The sequence below is a fragment of the Natrix helvetica genome, assembly GCF_964273705.1.
Source record: "Natrix helvetica genome assembly, chromosome: 10".
Classification (NCBI taxonomy): domain Eukaryota; kingdom Metazoa; phylum Chordata; class Lepidosauria; order Squamata; family Natricidae; genus Natrix; species Natrix helvetica.
The window spans coordinates 6,685,953-6,701,742 of record NC_138561.1 but is presented as its reverse complement, the minus strand read 5'-3'; the positions used below and the strand labels follow the sequence as shown (position 1 = coordinate 6,701,742).

Here is a 15,790-nt window from a genome sequence, read left to right as displayed (position 1 = left end):
AAAGCATCAAAACAGAATTGAAAGACCATTGAATGCTTTTCTTTTTCTTTCTTTCTTTCTTTCTTTCTTTCTTTCTTTCTTTCTTTCTTTCTTTCTTTCTTCTTTCTTTCGTTCCTTCCTTCCCTCTTTCTCTTTCTCCTTTTTCTTCCTTTCTTTACTTTCAGAATTTGGGACTTTTTCTTCTGGAGCGATGGAGAAAGCTTTTTTTTTTTTTTTTGACATCCTGCTTACTAAAGATTGTCACCTCCTGCCGCTGATTGTTTAAAAAAAAAGCAGAACCAACCCATTGCAAAATTTGCACAGGCTTAGGGGCATTGGTGAAAAAGCTTATGAGTATAATTTGTGCAAGATTCTAAACAAAGAAGTGGGTTTTCTAAAATGTTTGACAGAGTGGCTTGATAGTGAGATAGCAGCTTATTCAGTAAATTAAATAAGTAAATAAAAACCATTCAAATTTAAGAGGCGGATCAGAGCAGAAAGGTCCATCAGATTAGAGACATTCATCCAAAGATGTTAGAATATTCATGACTGGGAGACACAATGTAACAAGGTCAGCCAATGAATAGGCATAGCAACTAAGTTAGCCAATGGGAGCTTAAACAGATCTGAGTCTGTGCTGAGAATCGAAACTGAAACTACACTGTCTGCTCTGAACTCTGAAATGAAACTGTTCTCTCCTGCTTGTGTTCTGCTTATAACTTCTACCATGTTGAAAGAATCTACTATTGGTATTGTACATTAATTCATTTGTTATTATGGATATAAAAGAAGCTAATGAAATGAATCCAGCTGAATCCGTTATTTGTGCGTGCTTTCTGGATTTAGATTTTTCTGCCACAAACTCTGACAAAACAAGTGTCACTATTGTGATCCCAACTCTATCTATTTTGTACATGTGTATGAAGTCCCAAACCATTACAGTACTCCTCGCTTGATGACTTCAACTGAATCCTAAATTTCCGTTGCTTAGCAAGACAGTTCTGCCCCATTTGATGACCTTTCTGGCGACAGCCGTTAAGTGAATCACTGCAGCTGTTAAGTTAGCAACACGGATGTTGAGTGAATCTGACTCTACTTGTCAAAAGGTCGCAAAAGGTGACCACATGACCCTGGGATACTGCAGCCATCATAACTATGGGCCAGTTGCCAAGCACCCAAATTCTGATCACATGTCTGTGGAGATGCTGTGATGGTCATCAGTGTGGAAAATGGTCATATGTCACTCTTTTCAGCACTGTTGAAATTTCAGACAGTCACTAAATGATCTGTTGCAAGTGAAGGACTACCTGTATCAGAACCTCTGTTTTTAGAAAAAATGCTAAAGCAACAGATGTCAGGCCTGCAGCCATCTTTTCCTTTGGATCTTTGGCCTGCCACACTTTCTAGTATTATACTATACATTTTCTATTGTGGGAAAATGGGAGGGGGATTGTATGGAGTTAGATGCAATGTAGCCATAACAACATTCTTTCTAGGAAGCCAAGGTCATCCTTTGTCTTTGCACCTGACCGGAATTGGATGGGTGGAACTGCCAGCATGGCAGTGGGAGACTGGACCATGTGATGGGCTGGTGGGTGTGGGAGCAAGATCTTGAACTTTCAACTGGGTGGGGAAAACCGGGAAACTTTCAGATTTGGGTTTTCCCAGATGTGCCAACATGGCTCTCTTAACAAATTGGAACTTTGAGCAATACTTTGCCTTGGATTCTGATTTAATTTTGGATGCTATTTGGAACGCTGATAACATATAAATTATAAGCCGGAAATATTTCTGTTAGACATAGTACCAGAAAAATACAATAAAGGGAATATATATTTAATATTACATTTCTTGACGGCAGCAATAATTGTATATGCACAGTAAATTGGAAAAATGAGGAACTATCCATAGAAGAAGATGTAATTTTTAAAAAATGTTGTGCAGAAATAGATAGGTTGGCATTAAAGATAAAAGATAAAGAAGATACAGAATATTTTCAAACATGGGACTTACTTTACCCATGGCAGGCCGATAGAAGTAGAAATTGGAAATTGGAAAAAGAATATTAGGCTTGTCTTATGTTTAATTTTAATGTAAGTTTCCAGTAGTTTTCCCGAGCCACTGAAACGCCCAAGAGAGTGAGACTTGAGATGAAGCTTGCAAAAAAATATCAGCTTTTATTTATGGCCATAGCAAAATCTGGGTGACAAAACTATATCCAAAACATACAAACAAATGCATGTAAGGAATAGTCACACCCTGCAAGAGGGGCTCAGAGTATTATACACATTTTAGGCAGATAGAAACAAAGTTTACGCAATCAGAGACAAAGATTCGTTACCAACATGATCTTTAAAGCGTCCTTTTGTTCAAGCTCCTGTCTCTGTCTACCATATCTATGGAGGATTCCTATAGCTGTGTGTAGGGGTGGCAGCCCCCCTTTGCCAAGTTGATTTTTGGCAGAATGCTTTAAGGATTTATGAACCAGGAAAACGCCCTAGTTTGGTTCTTTTATGTATGTGGCCTGCTTTTTCTGTGTAACAATTTCTTCTACTAGCTTTCAAGAATGTCCCTAGCTTTGAAGCCAAGAATAGAAGCGAGACGCAGCAGTGAGATACCATTTGCCGTCCAGTATTAAGGTTCCAATTTGCTAGGCTAGAAAACAACTGATTTTGGACAGTGTACAATAATATAAGGAGAAGTCCATATTGATTCATATACTCCTTCAATATATTATTATATTATATGCTATTACTGTATGTAAGCAGACTGATCCAGACAATGCACTGTTCATAAAGCACTTATGTATGTTAAGGGGAAATATATAAATAAACTGTTTAAAGAAAAAGAATGTCTGGTTTTTTTGGATTTAAAAACAACAACAACCACTTGGATAATATTGAATATTGCAACTATGGAGGTATTGACAAGACAATCCAGACCCATCATCAATGGAGGCAACCCATCATTCCCAGCCTGGTTGTTTTTCACAAGGGCTGAGAAACTAAAAAAAAAAGGCATTGCAAGGACTGTCCATGGCTTGATATTATCTAAGGGATGCCGGGAGGAAGAGCATTTGAGGAAGACTTCAGAGAAAATGAGCTCACACTCAGAAGCTTCAATTATGCTTAATCTTTCTTAGTTTATTTTGTTTCAGATGAACAGCAGGAAAGAGAAAGCTGACAAATTCCCATTAGATATGCTGGATTCACTAAAGCAACATGATGATCTACTTAACAACCATGAAAACTCATTTTGCAGCCATCTAAAAATAAATCAAATTTGGTCACATGAAGGCCCACTTAATGACCAAAATTCTGGGGCCAACTCTGGTCGTAAATTGAGGACTAACTGTAAACAAGTAGGATCGGTCTGAACAGCCATCTTATGTGGATTCCTCTTATATTTTTATAATCTATTTTAAAAATATAAATACAATGTCTAGCCAAACCGATGTTTGAACGCTATATATACACAAAAACGCCAAAAGCTTTGATATGTGGAGAGAGAGAAAAATTAATTTGAAACAACGTTGGATTATACACAGTAAGATCAGTGAAAATGCTCTTATAATTTCTCATTTTTTAAAAAAAAAATCCCCTCAATATCAATCATTACAATCCTGAAAATGTCCACATTGCCTTAAGTAGAAATTTCCCAAGGAAAGTTTTTATTCTGGAAGCTTTTGCAGAACATATTTTATTCTGGAAAAGTTTCCAGCACATTCCCAATGTTTCCTTGTCCCTGAGCCAAAGGATGGATAGTTTTAATCCAGGCCTGTATATTATGTAAGGATTGGTTTAGCATGTTGCACGAATCCAGCCTGACTGGTTAGTTTTTGTGAGGTGCTGTTCAATGCCAATTCCCAAAATGGGTCAACTCAATAACCAAATTAAGTCTATTTATATAACGTAATAAGCACCTCAGATGCAATCAGGATGGGAAGTCGGCTGGACTTAGAACATAGAATAAGGAATAACAGGGTTGGGAGGGGACATGGAGGTCTTCTAGTCCAGCCCCCTGCTCAAGCAGGAGACTCTATAACCATGATGACGAACCTATGGCACCCATGCCACTTTTCGCTTCTCATCCAAGAAGCTTCTTCAGCTTCTTGGATGGGAAGCAAAACGTCTTCAAAGAAAAACCAGAAAGTCCAGTTGCCTCTTGAAAAAAAAGCACCTTTGGGACAACCATGACCTAGAGGGACTGAGAATCTCCATAGACTTCCATTCTTATCTACCACCAATTTCCTTTGGCTGTGAGTAGTTGAGATTCTTGCAAAAAATCCCAATATTCATTTGAACAGCCTGGTCCTTCCGATTTCCCTTGGCGCTTGGCAGGCAAGCCATTCCACTAATTAATGGTTCTCACTGTCAGGAAATTTCTCCTTAAGTCAAAGGATGGACTTCAACCCTCTAAGAACTCCCCAGTCTGTACCTACAGTAGTAGCATAGCAGAATCACAAAAATCCTACAGTTCCTTATCGTTGTGGCCTGCAGAGCTGGTGGCAGACTTGGACGATGAGGAAGTTGGGGAGGAAGTTGGGCCACCGATGGAGTCTGGGGAAGGCTCTGACAGATGATCTGCATTAGAAGCAGAGATAGAGCCAGGGCCATTCAACATTTCCCAGCCCCCGGAGAGGCAGCTGCCTTCGGAGGCTGAGATAAGTGGGGAGGAAGAACAGCTGGGGCCTGTTCCAGATGCACAAATGCGCAGAGCTGTTGGGAGAGGAGAACAACTGAGGACCAAGGGCCGACTCAAGAAGCAAGGTACACGTGGACACAGAATGGCCCCGACATGATTGGGGGAATAAATAGAAGTAATGGGGAATAGTTGTTGTAGGAGACAACAGTTCGTATTTCTGAAGATTTTGCTCATTGTGTTTTGTGCCACAAAGACTGCTTGCCAGAATTTAATTTACAGCGTTTGCGGCTAGAAGCTCCCGACCTGGAATTATCTCCAGGAACTGATAAGGCCTGTTACTGCAGTTAACTCTTTGAAGAACTATTGCCTGGACTTTGGGGTGTGTCAATGCCATTAATTCACAGGAGATAAATAAAGAGGGATTTTTTGGGGGACAAGCAGTCTGTTTCTTGTTTCTGCTAAGGCTGGGTCAGAACACTTATCCCTGCCACTGTATCTCATAAGACAACTGCTTTTACCCAGCATGAATCTCTGAATTGCAACACAGACCTGGAACTGGATCTCAGTGAAACCTAATTATGAAAGTTTGCTCACTGTTGTAGACAGAGAAGAGAGGAAGGAAACTCCCACACTGGGAATTAAAGGGAATCAAAGATATTCTAAAAATAGAAAGAACCGAAGCATCATTTAAGCACATCACTCCCAGAAGTCGATATACAAGAAGAATTTGAAGCAAGGCAGGTAGTCCTCGAATTACTGGCAGTGGGTAGAGTTAGCCTGCAATACTAATCTGGGTCCTCATTTTACCCAACTCAGAAAGATGGAAGGCTGAGTCAACGGGAAGGAAGGAAAGAAGGAAGGACGGACGGACAATAGCACCAGCACTTAAGACTTATATACCACTTCACAGTGCTTTTTACAGTCCTCTCTAAGCAGTTTACAGAGTCAGCCTCTTGCTCCCGAAAATCTGGGTCCTCAAGGATGGAAGGTTGAGTCAACCTTGAGCCTGCTGAGATTCCAACTATTGGCAGTGGGTAGAGTTAGCCTGCAAAACTGCATTCTAATCATTGTGCAGAGGAAGAAAGGGAAGGGAAGGGAGGAAGGAAGGAAAATAGCAATAGCACTTAGACTTATATACTGCTTCATAGTGCTTTTACAGCCCTCTCTAAGCAGTTTACAGAGTCATCCCATTGCCCCCAACAATCTGGGTCCTCATTTTATCCACCTCAGAAGGACGGAAGGCTGAGTCCACCTTGAGCCCAGTTAGATTTGATCTACCAAACTGCTGGGAGCCGGTGATCAGCAGAAGTAGCCTGCAAGTACTGCACTCTAACCGCTGCGGCACCCTGGCTCATACAGGGATCAAAAAGGGATCCCATGATCCTGGGACACTGCAACCATTGTAAATACGAGTCAGATGCCAAGCAGTCTAAATTTTGATTGTGTGACCATGGGGAGGCTGCGACGGTTGTATGTGTGTAAATGGTTGTAATTCACTTTTTCCAGTGCTGGTGTAACTTCAAATGGTCAGTAAGATTAATTGTTGTTAAGCCAAGGACTTCCTGTAATTTAAAACCAACAGAAAGGTGTTTTGGTATTCACCTAAGCAGAGACGTCTGGAGCCTTTTCCTCCAGAGCTGAACTGTTCCCCATCATTTGAATTGGCTCTAGGAAGAGCTTCCTGGCAAAGGAAATTGGGCGGAAAATAGATTTATTCTTATCTTCTCTGTCTGCATCGGGGAAGTCCCAGGGACCAAAAGTTTAGATATGGGAATTGATTAACAGAGTCAGATAAGCTTCTATGAAAAGCTTTTGGAACAGGGGTGGGTTGTTGCTGGCGTTCCTGCCTGTTTGCGCTTCCTGCCTGTAAATAGTTCTGCGTATGCGCAGAACATTAAAGAAGGAGAAAAAACCCATGCTGGAAACAGCAGCGGTGACTGGGGAACTGGTTCGGAGGCGCGGCCGGCTTGGGTCGCTGCCAGTTCTGGGACCCAGGCCAACATTTGCCCCAAACCGGGGCAAAACGGTAGCAACGCACCTCTGTTTTGGACCAATTTTTTTCTGCAATATTTACTTTCCTCTCCTGCTTTTCTGTCTCTGCTTTCTTCCCTGCCTGCGTGACACCTTGGACAACAATAGAATGGAAAATGTTATATATTATCTTATAGACTCATAACCGATATTATTATATTTTATATATTAAACTGCAGGCTATAAAGGTTGGTCCTTGAATTCTGGAGCTGAATTCCACAGGTCTTATCAAAGTTGCGACGTTTATGCTGGCCCTGCTATAGTATAAGATTTCAGTCTAAGCTCTTATTGATGTATGGATTAAGCGACGTTATGTATTACAGTGCAAACCAGGATTGAACTCTTTATGTGGATTGGTAGACAGCTGTTATGTATAAACTGGGTTGACAAAATCACAAATGAGGAGGTGATGAGCCGTTTGGGAAAGCCAAGGGAAATCATCAAAACCATTTTAAAGGAATATTTCGGACATGGAATGCGATACCAGGAAAAATACGCCATATTCCAATTAATCCTCCAGGGAAAGATTGAAAGCAAACAAGGTCCAGACAGAAGAAGATCATCATCATCATGGCTTCGAAAATTAAGGGACCAGTTTGGACAAAACTCAGCAGCACTTTTTCATGCAGCTCTTGATAAAAATAGGATTGCCAACATGATTGCCAACGTCCAATGATGGATATGGAGGAAGAAGAAGAAGAAGAAGAAGAAGAAGAAGAAGAAGAAGAAGAAGAAGAAGAAGAGGAGGAGGAGGAGGAGGAGGAGGAGGAGGAGGAGGAGGAGGAGGAGGAGGAGGAGGAGGAGGAGGAGGAGGAGGAGGAGGATTATTGATCTGCTTCCCACCTTGTGCTAACCATGTTAAACATGAGCTACTCAATAATCCATAGTACAGTTTAATTATGGACCACCTCAGATCTCTTGATATTATCTCCACACTACATACAGGAGGATGTGTTTTCCATTTTCCTTATATGTTTTTTGGAGGGGGAGATAAAATTTCATTCTCTTCATTTTCACTCTTTAAACTCTCTCCTAAAAGGTCAAAATGATTGGCCTCAGCTACATCACGACCCATGTGGCAGCTTCTGAGTTTTAGAGTCCTGTGTGAACCAAGATATGATGTTTTTGTTGAGTCGCGGTGGTGCAGTGGTCAGAGTGCAGGACTGCAGGCTACTTCTGCTGATTACCAACTGCCTGCAATTTGGCAGTTCTAATCTCACCAGGCTCAAGGTTGACTCAGCCTTCCATCCTTCCGAGGTGGGTAAAATGAGGATCCAGATTATTGGGGGAAAATAGGCTGACTCTGTAAACTGCTTAGACAGGGCTGTAAAAGCACTGTGAAGTGGTATATAAGTCTAAGTGCTATTGCTATGATTCCACAAATCAAGGTGATGTGATTTGCAAGGAGGCTTCATGGTGATTTCCTGAACTGAGAGGGATTTGAATCAATGGTTTACATACCTTCTTCCAACTACATAAATCTGTGATTCTGTGATTTGAAAGAACAATCTGAATGTCAATCCTGAAGTGAGCCTGGCTGAGGCCACCTTGAAGGCTTCAGGGTTGCCACAAGGCAGAAGAAGGGACAGGGAGGGGGGAAATAGCCAGATGGGGTTTTGTAGTCAAAACAAAAACTTTTCCGTGGGGACCAAGGACATTCTAACAGGTGGCTGGCCAGAGGAGGAGTAAAGTAACCAAGCAACCAGCAAGCACCTTGATTGGACAGCATGGCTAGTGACTTGGGAGACAGGGAAAACTTTATTTTCAATGAGGTGAAAGCTGCAGGAACTTTCACCGTCGGCTTTCACCATTTGTGCCAATATATGACGTATCCAATAAAATTGTTCTCTCAGGAACCTACCTGCCTCAGAGTTCTACTTCCTTAGGTTGCATTACTTGGAACCTACTGACTCTGAGTTTATACATCTTATATACACAACCAAAGAGTTTTGTGAAAGACCAGCTAAAGCACAGAAACAGCCAGTCCAACTAACTCAACGAAACAGCTGCTCCTTTGCCTATCACATTTTAGAGCTAACCTTGAGACAATGCATGATTTCCTTGTTTGTCTAGAACGTGGGGAATTCAAAGCTCTTTTTGTTTAGTTTACGAAGGGAGGGGAATTAGCAAAGTAAATCAAAGGTAGTTAAGTATTTATGCCAGGGGATTTTTAAAAACTCTTGTCTTGGGACTGATGAACTGAAGGTCAGCACGGTTTACTGTTAACTCTTATCTCCTACCAGGAAGCAAAGGGCGGTGTAGACTACAAAGCAATGTAAACAGAGTCACACTGTTCTACCCTTCCTGTTGCTTCAATGCTTGTTCCCTCCATCTCCACACTTTCACTTTTCCTTCCCTAAAACATCAATTAAGACTGAATCTGCAGGCAAGAAGCTGGACTACAGTGGTACCTTGGTTCTGGGAGGCGCGATGGGTACCAAAAATAATGAGCACCAAACACATTTTTCCCATAAGGAATAATCTGGTGAGTCACAAGACAAGCCAGCACCAACTAGTTCTAGCTTGTGTCCTGACCTAGGCTTCCCCCAAAAAGCACGAGGCAGAGTCCTGGTCCCGACAAAACCCCTTTTATTAAACGAATGTGAATTCCTCTCATTCACATTCAGCCAAGGTCTGGTAAACAGTCTTTCAAAGGTGAAGTTATGACCACAGACCTTATCTAGCTTGGAAAGCTGCCATGTAAATATTTTCCAAACGCAGTGCAGTGGAAGGAAAGACTTGGCACAGAGTCTCTGAGATTCACGGACAGATCTTCACACTCCTGAAATGAATCGAACGAACGAATGAATTGTTTCCTGGAAAAGCCCCCTCCTCTTTCACTCCCCTTTTATTTCCTACGGGAGGGGCCATTCACTGTCCATCTGTGGCTTTACTCCCAAGTCGACCCTGATTTCTTAGCTGTTCTTTTCTTCTGGCAGCTCTGCGCATGCACACACTGGGAACAGGCTCCAGCTGTTCGTCTGCCTCACTGCTGTCTAGCTCCATAGGGATATGATAACTGTCAGATGGCCTCGGCCCCATCTCTGCCTCTGATCCAGAGGCCTCGTCCGAACCTTCCCCAGCCTCCAGGACTGGCCCATGCTCCTCCCCAACCCTCCTCACTGTCCGACTCTGCTGCCAGCTCCACTGGTGGGCCACAACAGCTTGTGCATTGAGTACCAAACAAACAATGAGTACCAGGACAAACCTTTCACATCAAAATGCATTAAGTACCAAATTCGATGAATTTCAAAGAAAGCAACTGAGAACAAACACTTTTATGTATTGAGTTAAGGTTCATTTATGGATATGAAAATTATGCCATGCATACATAGGTAATCCTCAACGTACGACCACAATGGAGCCCAAACGGTCTGTTGCTAAGCAAAAACAGTTGTTAAGTGAATTTTGTCTCATTTTTGCAACCATTCTCGCCACAGTTAAGTGAATCACTGCAGTTGTTAAGCTAGTAACATTGTTAATTAAATCTGGCTTCCCCATTGACTTTGTGAGAAGGTCGCAAAAGGGGATCACGTGACCCCGGGACACTGCGGCCGTCATAAATATGAGTCAGTTAACTAGTTGAGTTGAGTTAAGTTGTGGCTGTAGGGATACTGCAACGGTCATAAGCCTGAAAAATGGTCATAAATAAGTCACTTTTTCAGCGCTGTTGTAACTAATGGTGACTAAATAAACAATTATAAGTCAAGGACTACCCTGAAAGAGTTTTGTATGGTCTTTCTATACAAATCCAGGAATGGGGTATTTGGAAGTCAACTAATTTAAAATAAAATGTTGGAAACCATTCTAGTTGCTTTCTGGAAAAAAGTACAGATAGTCCTTAACTTAGGACAACAATGGGGACTAGAATGTGTTGTGAAGCAAGGCGGTTGTTAAGTGAGTCACACCTGCTTTATGATCTTTTTGCCCTGGTTGTTAAGTGACTCTTCGCAGTTGTTAAGCAATTCACAGGAACATACAGGAAATCAGGCTTCTCCTAGTGGATTTTGCTGGTCAGAATTTCCCCTGGGGAAGTCATAGAGCAGGGGTGTCCAAACTTGGGAAGCTTAAGACTTGTGGACTTCAACTCCCAGGATTCCCCAGCCAGCATGTTGAAGTCCACAAGTCTTAAGCTTCCCAAGTTTGGACACCCCTGTCATAGAGGGTGATCAAATGACCATGGGATGCTGCACCCATCATAAACACTCTTGGCAGTTGCCAAGCACCTGAGTTTTAATCATGTGACCATTGGGATATTATGATGGTGCGAGGACTAATCATAAGTCACTTTTTCCAGTGTTGTTGTAACTTCAAACAGTTGTAAATCGAGGATTTCCGGCACAGATTTTAAAAGCCAGCTGAGTGTCTTTGGGCCACTTCCTCTTTGCTAGCCCTAGGAAGCAGGCAATGGCCAACTATCTTTGATATCTTACCAAGGGATTTGGCCAGTCAACAGATCCAAAGGCACACACAGAGGGGAGGAGGGAGGAGGGAGGAGGAGAAGAAGGAGAAGTGGGAGGAAAAAGAGAAGGAGAAGGGGGGAAAGAAAAGGAGAAGAAAGAGAAGGACAAGGACAAGAAGGAGGAAAAGAAAAAGGAGAAAGAGGAGAGAATTCTCTATTGGTACTAAAAAAGCTCTTGGATGATTTGGCTAATTCAGCTCCCAGCATAAACCTTGAAAATGTTCCAACCAGAGACACAGTTGTCGCAATGCAACAATTAAAGCATGGAACCATAACTGAGAAGGTCCAGATTCAAACCCTATTCAGCCAAGATATCTCTGGACCATTCCTGACTGGCTTGGCAAACTTCACGAACTTAAGCAAAGTTTGTGGAAGAAGTCACAATAGGCACTACAAAAGTTTTTAAAAATGAGAAGTGGGAGGACAAATGGTTGTCAATCTTTCTTGAAAACCTCCAGCTATGGAGCAATTTCAGAAATAGGGGAAATCCCTGGGAGGTGTTGCATTTTCAAGAAAAAAATTCTTGTTATCCCTACATCTCTTGCGACATCTAGCAGCAGAGTGAGCTGCAAAAATATTTGAAGGTGCACGGGGGCCACATTTCAAGGCACAAGTAGCCCATCCCTTAGCTACTCCATTTTACCAGCATCCACAACCATAAGTATCCATACCTAACCCACAACTGAAGTAATGAAAGTGTGCAGAAAATAGCAACAGAGTCAATAAAGGATCTAAAGGCTAATCTATAGGATGAGCTGTTTAACTCAAAATAGAACTGGAAGGTCTTGCCTGAAGGTCTTGGAGGTCTTCTAGTCCAGCCCCCTGCTCAAGCAGGATACCCTATACCATGTTAGATAAGTGGCTGTCCGGTCTCTTCTTAAAAACCTGCAGTGATGGAGTACTTACAACTTCTGAAGGCAAACTGTTCCATGGTTAATTGTCTTAGGAATTTCTCTTTAACCCCAGGTTGCTTCTCTCCTTGATTAGTATCCATCCATTGTTTCTTATCCTGCCCTCTGGTGCTTTGGAAAATAAGTTGACCTCCTCTTCTTTATGGCAGCCCCTCAAATACTGGACTACTGCCACCACGTCACCCTGAGTCCTTCTATATAGGTATATCCAGTCTTCTATAGGTATATCCAGCCTATTGAAGGGAAAGATTAGGGAGGACATGATAGCGGTCTTCCAGAACATCCAGTACTCACAGAGAACAAGGGTTTGACTTATTCTCACCAGAGGGCAAAACAAGAATGGGTGGAAGCTTGTCAAAGAGAGAGCCAACCTAGATGGAGGTGAAAAAAATTATGACAGTGACATCAACTAATCAATGTAACAGTTGGCCTTCTGGAGTTTTGGGTGCTCCATCACTGAAGATCTTCAAAAATAGATTGGATAGATTGGCGCAGGCCTTTATGGAGAAAAACAAACTGCTCCTAGAAAAACCAGAAGACTCCCTAACAGACATACAAGACACGGGAGGGGCCGGAGCTCTGCCAGCGGTGGGAGATGGGGCGACATCAAGAAAGCTCAGATCACACAAATGAGTAAGAAAAGTCACTTGATATAAACTGATCGAAATTACCAATTGAATTTACCACACTGACCACATGTTACTACTTAATATTGAATTTTATGCAAATGTATACTATGAGTTTGGAGGGGGGGGGTGCACCTACCGCATTTCGCAACTGCCAAAATTTGTAACCTTTCCCTTACCTTTTCCCTTTGTAAAATACCAAAAAACCAATAAAACTTTGTTTTAGAAAAATAGATTGGACAACCATTTTAATTGGATGGTCTAAGGCCGGGATGGCGAACCTATGACATTTGTCAGGGCACGCGAGGTCGTGCGTTGCATTATGGGTGCGGCACGTCCTAACCCTAACCCTTGCTTGAGCCAAAAAAGGTTCGCCATCGCTGGTCTAAGGCCTTGAACAGAGGGTTGGACTAGAAGACCTCCAAGATCTCTTCCAGCCCTATGATTCTGTGTTCTATGAAGCCTACATTGTGACAGACACCATAGTGACCACTTCATCACTTGACCTCTCTCTCCTTAGCCATCTGTGTTCCCAGTAAATCTGTTGTGAATCAGAGAAAGAGGAGGTGGCGGTGTGGGAGTCAGGATCAGCATCAAGGCAACCTGAGAGCTCCGAGGGGAAAGAGGGAATGGAGCCGTCAGAGAGAGAGAGACAGAGGCGGAGTCTGGGCTGTCCATCAGCCCTCAGATGGAGTCAACAGCCCCCAGGTCTTGTGGTGGCTGATGAGAAGGAGGAGGAACAGCTGAGTCCAGTGCCTGATTCACGGCTGTGCAGAAGGCAGAGGAGAGGAGAGCAGTGGAAACCCGTGGGCCGGTCCTAGGGACGGAAGAGCCACCGCTGCTAGCAAAGCCCTACCCTAGCTCTGGGGATAAAAGGCAGGGGGCAGAGAGGAATAGATGTGGCAGACAACTATTCATCTCCCTGCCGGACAGACTCGTTAGCCTGCGGTGAGAGAGAAAATTTTTGCCGGGGCTGCTGGCACTCCTAATAAAGGAATCTTTGAGTTCACTTCACAGGGTTTGTTGTGTTTGGGGAGCTGGATCAGAATAAAATCAGATTGGCAAAGGCTATCTAGATGGCCACTAAACATCTCATCTTCATATACTTTCTATCTCCATCTGCAGGACATGATAATTTTAAAAAAAACAGATGGTGGGTGCAACTCTTCTTTTTTATGTGCACTGCCCTTGGGACACACAAATAATGAATGAACCCTTCCATTGCATCGTTATGGCCAATGTCTTGAAATTGTTTTATTTTACTCCTCGGCCACGCTTGACATTTCCTCTATTGCTTTCCTTGCATTAAATGGCAGGTTTTAAATTCCAGAAGGCCCAGCTACTCAGCTGTTGATTGATGGCAGGCTAAGCAATCACCATCATACTTTTCGTGATCATTATCACTGAAGGCCTAACAAAACCACAGCCTTATAATGCATCAACCGGTCATTGAGGAAGCAATAGGAAGCTCCACAAAAATCAGTGAAACAAAGAGCAGAATCAAAACCGACTAAAAGCAAATTTCACTTTCCTCCCTCAAACAGAACCAGGGACTCCTCCAATCTGTGACTTCAAACCCCATCACTCCTGACCAAAGATGGTTTAAAATATCCAAACCATCTTCTGACAAGTCACGAATTGGCAGATTTTCTCAACAGGAAAGGAAATGTGTTTGGTGACGATTGTAAAAGCCATTCCTGATTTCCTTTTTGTGCAAACAATACAAAAAACAAAACAACCGGACAGTTTATACAACTAATCTCAAGAAAATTATTCTCCGACACCAGAGAGTAAACATGCCTGCTTGTAAGTAAAGCCACCCCATTCTAGAGGACTTACTTTTACTTGCAAAACCAGCTTGTAAATGGCCACACAATGGTTTCTTAAATGCAGTTTGGGATGGACCATTTGCAATATTGTTGTTGTTGTTGTTATTTTGCAGAAAATGAAAGGGTTGAAAAGATTACATTCTATTTCAAATCTATCTGTAAAGAAGACTGAGGGGTGGGTTCTTTATGGGAATAAAGGGGAAACTTTAAAAGAATCTTTTTAATCAGGTGATTTTTTTCTCTCTCCTGAACATTAAAAAAAAGTATCCATGAAAAATCATACAGCAATATATGTCAGGGTAATAACCATAAAGGGACTGGACCATTACACAAACCACTTTAAAATGAAGTGGCACAGATACCTTGGAGAGAAAAAAGGAGAGGGAAAGAGGGAAAGAAAGAGGGAAAGAAAGGAGGGAGAGAGAGAAAGAGATAGATAGATAGATAGATAGATAGATAGATAGATGATAGATAGATAGATAGATAGATAGATAGATAGATAGATAGAATAGAATTTGTCCTGATATGACAAAAATAATTTTCCATATTTCATTCTCAACTAATCAACCCATGAAGTTTTCCAACTGTACGTCATTCTTTCTGCTCCTCGTGTCTCATTCCCTTATCAGAGTTTGCAAAAATATTTACTTTTCTAAGCAATAAAACACCCAAACGTATATTTTGCCCCTTGCAACAGTCGGATGCCTTCTCGTAAAACAAGGCAGACCAAACTGCTCTTAGAATTGTGGAATGCAGAAGAAACTCCTTGCAGGAAAAAGCTGGACTTACCTCCAAGAATCCAAGCAGAGGAATGGTCTTAACCAAAGTTTGCGGACGGGATTTCTAGCAGCCGGAGCAGCAAAACAGCCTCAAGCTCAGATGGCAATGAGTCAGTTGCACAGTAAAACTCCTCCTCCTTGTTCAGCTGACCGAGGGCCAAAATTTCCCCAGGCAATTCAAGTTCTCATTGTAACTCTTTCATGCCTAAGAAGACTTGCAGCTCATTTTCCACCAAGGTTGTAAAAGTCTCCAGAACATCAATGAATGAAAAATTCAGCAACATCCCTACTTAGCTCAAAAACGTGGTGGGCGTGGCAGAGGAAGGATACTGCAAAATCTCCATTCCCTCTCCAGGGGAAGGATAATGTAAAATCTGCATTCCCTCCCCACTCCAGCAGAAGGATACTGCAAAATCCCTATTCCCTCCCCACTCCAGCAGAAGGATACTGTAAAATCCCTATTCCCTCCCCACTCCAGGGGAAGGATACTGCAAAATCCCTATTCCCTCCCCACTCCAGGGGAAGGATA

At 42.3% G+C, this 15,790-nt stretch overlaps 1 protein-coding gene across 2 annotated transcripts in view; it reads right to left on the bottom strand.

The window, feature by feature from the left end:
• Positions 1-15,565, bottom strand: part of LOC309397353 (receptor-interacting serine/threonine-protein kinase 2-like) — a 34,860-nt gene extending 19,295 nt beyond the window's left edge. Inside the window, exons 1-2 of one of the 2 annotated variants that reach the window (XM_081963316.1) lie at positions 15,272-15,565; positions 12,023-12,260 (exon numbers count right to left, since the gene is read on the bottom strand). The gene's annotated coding sequence lies outside the window, so the exon portion shown is untranslated. The remainder of the gene's footprint in view (positions 1-12,022; positions 12,261-15,271) is intronic. The other variant, XM_081963315.1, reaches the window with a different exon arrangement.
• Positions 15,566-15,790: the final 225 nt, after the last annotated feature.